This window comes from Pyxicephalus adspersus, chromosome 6, assembly GCF_032062135.1.
Source record: "Pyxicephalus adspersus chromosome 6, UCB_Pads_2.0, whole genome shotgun sequence".
Lineage (NCBI taxonomy): Eukaryota > Metazoa > Chordata > Amphibia > Anura > Pyxicephalidae > Pyxicephalus > Pyxicephalus adspersus.
Window position 1 is genome coordinate 69,229,040 of NC_092863.1, and position 7,455 is coordinate 69,236,494.

Below are 7,455 nucleotides of genomic sequence, written 5' to 3' on the forward strand. Positions count from 1 at the left end.
AATGGCAATACCTCATTATAACCAATACACTTTGCAGATCATTTAACAGACAAGAGCATTAAACAATGTGGGAGTCTGTTGTTTGTTTTTATCACCCAAATATAATGATGTTATTTCATCATCTTCTAATACCTAGGTATGTGATCAAATATAGCTTATTCATATAATAGGAGAGGAATTCCCTCCAACAGTGACTAAGTGGTAAAGGTCATGGACAGATTTGAATTTGTTAGGTTTATTGCTGTCCTGTTCCCATATAAGGGAGATTTCTATTGACCTCTCATTGGTGAAAGGAGTCTCAGACACAGGAGATGAGGGTAAATCTCTGAAAAGGTTGGCAGTAATAAAATCAAAGAGTTATTTGTTATATCCCATCCCCCTCTGGTTTATCTAAAAAAAATCTGCCTAGAGCTGGGATTTAGAGTTTAAATCTTGGGTAGGAAACCTCTAATCCCAATTAAAAAAATAAACTAACCAGAATGCCCCAAGAAAGCTTTACTGGAATCCATAGGTCATTCATCAGTCTTTGCTCAAAAAAAGGGGTGCTGCGAGGGTCACGTGAGCGTAGTAAAGGTTTGCCTTTTTTAATGTGAATGGGTAAAACCAGGCTGGGTAAGAGGGATATTTCTAATTCCAATTTGTAATAACGCACAATAGAACATATCAATTTGTTTTTTTAAATTTGACATAAAAACACGTAGCATTGTGATGTGGACTTTTATGATTCCTTCTTTAAAAAAAAAACAAATACATTATACACAAGGCATTTGCTTCATACCAACAAAAGGACTATTACATCTACACACATTGCGCCAAGGGATCTTTGGGTTCAGGCTTGTGGCCAATTGACCATTGTTCTATTGTTCTATCTAGTCACAGACTTCTCTCACTCTGCCTAATTTACACCTTAAAGCTACGTACACACTTCCAATTATTATCATCGGAAAACGAACGACGAACGTTCCTGCACGATATACATGAACGATCGTATAGCACCGATCCTGCACATAGAGGTAACGACACGATCGTTCGTAGATATTGTACACACAATAGATACGATCGTTTAAGCGATAGAGGAACTGTGTGCACAACAGGAAAGTGAACGGACGTTCGTTCATCACGCATGCTCTGAACATGGACGATCAACGAACGACCGTACACACGAACGATGTTCAACGATCGTCGTCCAATCCGATCCGCCGGTCCGGTCGTTCGTTTCCAGCGACTTTCCTCGTTCGTCGGCGTCGTTGGTTACTTTTTTACGAACGATTTTTTGCCCAATCGATCGTTCGTCGTTCGATTGGAACGATAAAGATTGGAAGTGTGTACGCACCTTAACAGAAGTACCTATGAGAGATATATCAAGAAATCTGCATTGTGGGGGGTTTAAACATCCTGTACATCCTGTATCTTGTGTCCCTTTCATGTGTCCAAAGTGTATTGAAGATCAAAGGACGGTCACCTGGGGTATTGTGAAGATATCAGGATATCAGGGTCATAAATTATTTTACTCAGGATTCCTGAAAAGTCATGTATCACTTCTGTCCCTCCTACTTTACATTGTATAAATACCACCATGTTTTTTGAATAAATTAGAACAATAACCACCTTTGATTGTTCTCACATATGTGTCCGTAAAAACTACATCTATTGCAAGGAGTCTCTGTTCCTTCAAGAGGGAAATACGTTCATCCTCAACACATTGCCTCTCTAAATTAAGCAGAGTAGATGCACAAAAAGAATTTGGAAGTTACAGGTTTCTTCATTCATGCTGGAGCATAATGACACACAAAAAGGCAACCACAATTTAACAATAGATACATTTATTAAAGCTTTCCAGGACTGAAAAAGTCTTTTGTGGAAAAACTTGGGCAATCCAGCAACCCTGGAATGGATTTGCTAAAAGACATGGACCAGTTCCATTATGATTACCAGTTTCTACATAATCTCAGAAAATCATTTGCTTTATAAAGTCCATCATTTGTCTTGTGGTAACATGTTACAGAAAAACAGGAGAAACTTTTTATAGTATTGTATTAGACAAATGAATATTAACAAATCATTAGGCAGTGATGGGCAATCGCAATCTAATTCTTTCTCAGACACGCACATTATTAGTGGATGGCTGGTGCACATTTGCCATACAATGTATACATGATTTTTTTTTACTTCGGTCCAGCCAACAAATAAATGAATGAGATTACTTTTATATGCTTTGAATCTGCTTTACATCATAAAAATAACCTTAAGCAAAACTAAAATGTAAGTATTAAAGTGGAACAATAGTTGAAAGCAGACAGGTATTGTCCCTTCTGCAATAAGACAAAACTGTTCTGTTCCTAATCGTTTTGTATGCAGCTCAGTGTATTATGCTGGATATCCCAGCATCCTACTGCCAGCCAATAACTAATAAACTCCCATGCACATCGAGTAACGACATTCTGACCTGGCCAATCAAGATGGCCAGATACCCAAACCCGGTGGAGAACCAGGTGAAAATGATGGGATACACAATAGAACAAGGACAGGTAAGTGTATTTAAATAAAAAAAATGGGATCAGACAGGTAAGTTTATTTTATTGCAGATGCCACATCACTGTTATCAAGAACCTGTCTGATCACATTTTTTTACTTTTCAAGGTAAGTTCTGCTTTAAGGCTATGCTGATTGATGTACAAAAGGCAATGGCATACCTTTTCTTAAGGATCAGACATGTACATGTACTTGTCATGGCATTTTCATTCACAGAACAAACAGCTTTTGTGTCCCCGATTCAGTTATTTGTAATGGGAACATTATCTTTTACAGCCTGTCTAAAATTACATCCTCTTGCTTCACAACAAAAGAATGTAAAACAACATTTTACTTTATTCTGTGGAATCAATTGTGGTTTACTAAATGTATTTTGCAAAAATAATTACTAAAGCTTGTATCCTCAATCCAAATCCATTATACAATTGATGTTGTTTTGACAAATACAGTTCAAAGGTATTATTTATTTCTTTACCTTTTAACCTGGCTAGGGATCCAGGTGGAAATTATCCTCACATTATCTTTTTTCAATTTTCTCCTCTATAATTAAGACCCATATGGGGTAAAATGCTTAAGAAAAGCAGGGTTTTGCAGGGAGCATTATGCTTGTGCTTGTTATATCAGTCATGGCTGAATAAAAAAAACAGTAAAGGAAAAAGGAATCTGGCAGATATGTAAGTGTTTGTATTTTGACTTTGACGCGATGAGTCACCGGGAGAGTTCCTTTATTAGTACTTTATTATACTCATACTATTTTATTATACTGTAAAATACATTTTCATGAAAAACAATGTACCGGAAACAAATGAACTGCTAGGGAGGTTAACACGTGTGGAGACTCTCATTGCAGGTTGTAGAGGGTCTAACTTGATAGTGTATGGAACTTACCCGTCCTGCGAGCCCGCGGTGTCCCTGGGGTTCCCAGCCACAGAGGGAGACGCCGCTGTAACAGGCAGCATGGCCGAGGCTGCTGTCCTGCTCGCAGCTTGTCTGTCTCTGCAGGCGGAGGGATCCGTCCTGGCCAAACTACTGTTCAGCCAGGCAGCAGCCCTTGCATCCCTTTAGATGTGGTAATGATATTCCTGCTCTCAGCACTCCTTTGCAAGTGCAAAGTAGTGCACATCCTAGGGGTGCTGTGGGAAGAGGTGCGCGTGTCACCATGCGTCCCTCTTGTACCCCCCGAGGGCGTGGCACTCGGCTGCCTCGCCCCGGGCGGGACATAGTTAGTTTGAATTCCCTGCGGCCAATCAACCGCAGGGGATTTACCTAGTCTCCTATCAGACGGTGCCAGGTGGCGCAAGGTCATTGGTCATCCTGGCCATTTAAGGAGAGCCTGTCCTGCACACCATTGCCCGATATAGCCTCTGTTACACAGTGTGCTTGGGTGTGTCTTTATGTGGTTTAAAGTTTATCTGTTTGTCATTACCTTAGTGACCTGGTCTGAAACTCACCTTGCTTGAACTCTGCCAGCCCTGACCTCGGATTGTTACTGACTATTCTGCTTGCTGCCCGCCCTGACTTCGGATTGTTCTTGACCTGCATTTGCCTCATCCTCCTGTACTTCGCTTTATTGGACTTAACCCTTGCTGTGCTGTATGGTTTTGAATAAAGCCTGATTTAAGGGTATCTGGAGTTGGTTGTGGTTTGTGTGCCCAGGCGCATTACAGATAGCCATATTAAAGGCTTATTTGGGCTATAATTCTGGACAAGTGCCATTCAGAAGCCCCCAACATAAACTTCTGATATATTAGGTCATTCACAAGATGTTGCACAAACAGAACATTAGACATTACAATTTAAGAGACAGAAATTCTCGTTATCATGGAATAACTTAACATTTGACTGTCCTTCAGAGCTCCATAACGCCTCACCAAGAAGACCAAACTATTCTCATGGTCATCAACAAGACATTCCAAGGACCTGGAGAACAACAAGTTGTTCTCATAACATTTTCTAGAACAATTCATTCTAGCACACAAACCTGTATTATGTTATAAATGTGAACATGTAATTATCATTATCATTATTACATGTAATTTCTTTCTTACTACAATAATAACACATACTTACATGAGTTATCTTATTGCTCAACTTATAAAGGATGTAGCATATTTTTGTATACATTTACTTTGTTATGTTTAAGACTATGTAAGGAGAGGGAAATTTATATCTGCATTTTAACTGCATTTTAACAGTGTCAAAAGTAAACATAATGAACTTTAAATATAATGGTAAGTAAGTAGGTACACATATATTATGCTACACAAACAGTTAACCATCCATCTTGGCTCATTTAGAAGACAAGAATTAAAAATAATTTGGATGTTTGTGTCATGAAACATTTAATCCGGGGATACCTTAATTTTTTTGTAACATGGTGGTCAATGAACCTGATAAGAGAAAGGGATCTCCAGCAAAGAAACAACTAATCTAAGCTGGTACATTCATTGAATAACTTTTCCATTTGAGTCAAACTATTTTTCAATGCCGCCTTACCTGAACCCTTTACACTACTGACTACAAAATATAAAAAACATATAGAAGTTCAGAATTACTGTAATTAAAAAAAAAATCTGGTTATTTATTAAAACCAATCAATAACAACATCACACTTATCTTTCACCCTGTTAAAGATACTGGCAGATGCTTATTTAAAGGTAAGCTAATAAGTATGCTAATGATAAATAACAAGTTTTTTTTAATTTAAAGTTTTATTGAAGAACACACTATATACATAACATTCAAAATTACAACTAGAGCAACCAAAGTACAATCCAAAAATAACAAAACCATTTAAAAGGTTAATGGTAAAATGAGAAAAAAATGTGTAAACCAGCAAATAGTATTAAACATTAAAAAAAAAACTTTGTGTTCAGTCATAACAAAAAAAAAAATAGTACTATTAACATTTTTATTTAAGTGCCTATAGCCAATGGGTGGTGATGAGTCAGTTCTCCACTACCCTTGCTAAATAATTTTACCACTTTGCCGTTGGCCACTGATAGTTCTTCTTACTAGCAACACAGTATAAAATCATTATCATAAAAAACATGTTTAATAAATATTATTTGCAAACCATTTTTTTCTAAATAAAGCATGTTTGTTGCATGAGTTTTTTCCAAACTTGCAATGAGAAATGAGCAAATCAGTTTTCATCTTAAATATAAGCATCCACGCTTGCCCAGTCTGGATAGGATCCTACAATTCATGAGTTATGACTGTCTGCTTTTGTGAATTGAACAATTTTTTACAAAATCAGACGAATCAACATTCAAATATCCAGAAGATTGAAACATAATGCCTCAGCAATTCCCTAATCTAAACTTGTCAGGCTTGAACATCTTATTTATTTCTTGTTTGATATGAAAGAACAAATGCTTTGGTAGGAATAGACACAAAAAACAATAATTTATAGACAAAAAGAGTTTCTTTTTTTTTTCTTTTCAGAAAATACCTATTCACAGATTTTGAGATTTTGTAATACTTTAACCAGTTTCCGTAATTAGAGTTAAAGATGAAAGTCATCCTTGGCCCAGTTCACATCTACGAGGCTGCAAACGTTTTGCGCTTTGAAGTAAGGGAGGGTATTTACTGGAATATTAGTGCACCCACTTCTCTTTATTTACGATGGTATTTAAGGTACAATGCATTGTGGTGTAATGTAACACAGGTCCATCGGCAAGGTCTTAGTAACTCCTAGCCCAAAACATTAAAACCTGTATGGTTGGGGGCTCCCCAACAGGAACAAAGTCTCCTGGTAAGGGTCATTTGGACATGCAACTACTCCTCCTTGACAAGACACCTGTACCATCCAGGATACAAAATATGCAGTTTGGGCTTGAAGGCTGTGCTAACAGCATTTAAATCTATGTGCCGGCAAGACTAGCCATGAGGTTTTAATAAGCTTAAAGTGCATTGTGCATCCAGCAACAGTTGATGATTTTTAGGCCCCATGATGATTTTTAGGCCCCATCTTGGAAGCTGAGAAAATCTGTTCCACACATCATACAGCATATAGTGTGACGCAGCATAGTGTCTATTCTTATGACACCTACTGAAATAACAGTGAAACTTACTGTCACTTTCACCCAGCTTTGCAGCCCTGCCACCTCATGGCATATGCCTACTGTGCCTAGTTGAAAATCCAACCCTGGCCCCTTCTCTTTGAAATTTTTATTGCAGAAGAGCCATAAAAACAGCCTTATAATAAAAATACTTAAAGCACAGTACGCCTAGAACACAGAAATAATAAATTATCTTATTATTCAAGTTTGTTCCTAAAATAGGTGTACAACATGAGTAGTAGTTTTTAGGCCAGACCTCATCTATAATAGCAAAACAGAAATAGTAGAATATCAAGTTGCTATAAACAACCTATTATTTTGAATAAATGAAAGATAAATTATTACAGCTATTCATTCATGTATGCACTATTATTTGTAGTTTTAATGTGTTTTTAAGTCAACCGTGTCAATTCCTGAATTCAACTTGATACCAGCCTCTTGCAGCCCCAGTACAACAAAGCATAGTCTAGAACAGGGGTCGGCAAACTCTGGCCTTTAGGCCAGATACGGCCTAACCAGTAGTTTGTTCCAGCCTAACAGCCCCTGGCCAATCCAGCCTAATGCCGACCGGCAACCCGCTGATCGGCCAGGGGCGTTAGGAACTACCGGAGCCGGTGCCGTCCCCTTGTATGGTTGGTGTTGATACTTCCGCCGTGGTAAATAAGGAACGCTCCCTAAAGGTAAATCCCTCTCCTCCGCAATGCATACGGAGGAGAGGGTTTTCAATTTGGGGGGGGGCGTTCCCTGGTGGTGGGCAGAGCCATTAGGGTGGGTCCAGCTTAGTGTGCTCCCGCCCACCCCAATAATAGCCTAGTGGCCATAAAACTTTGCCGACCCCTGCTCTAGAAGAAGCAACACA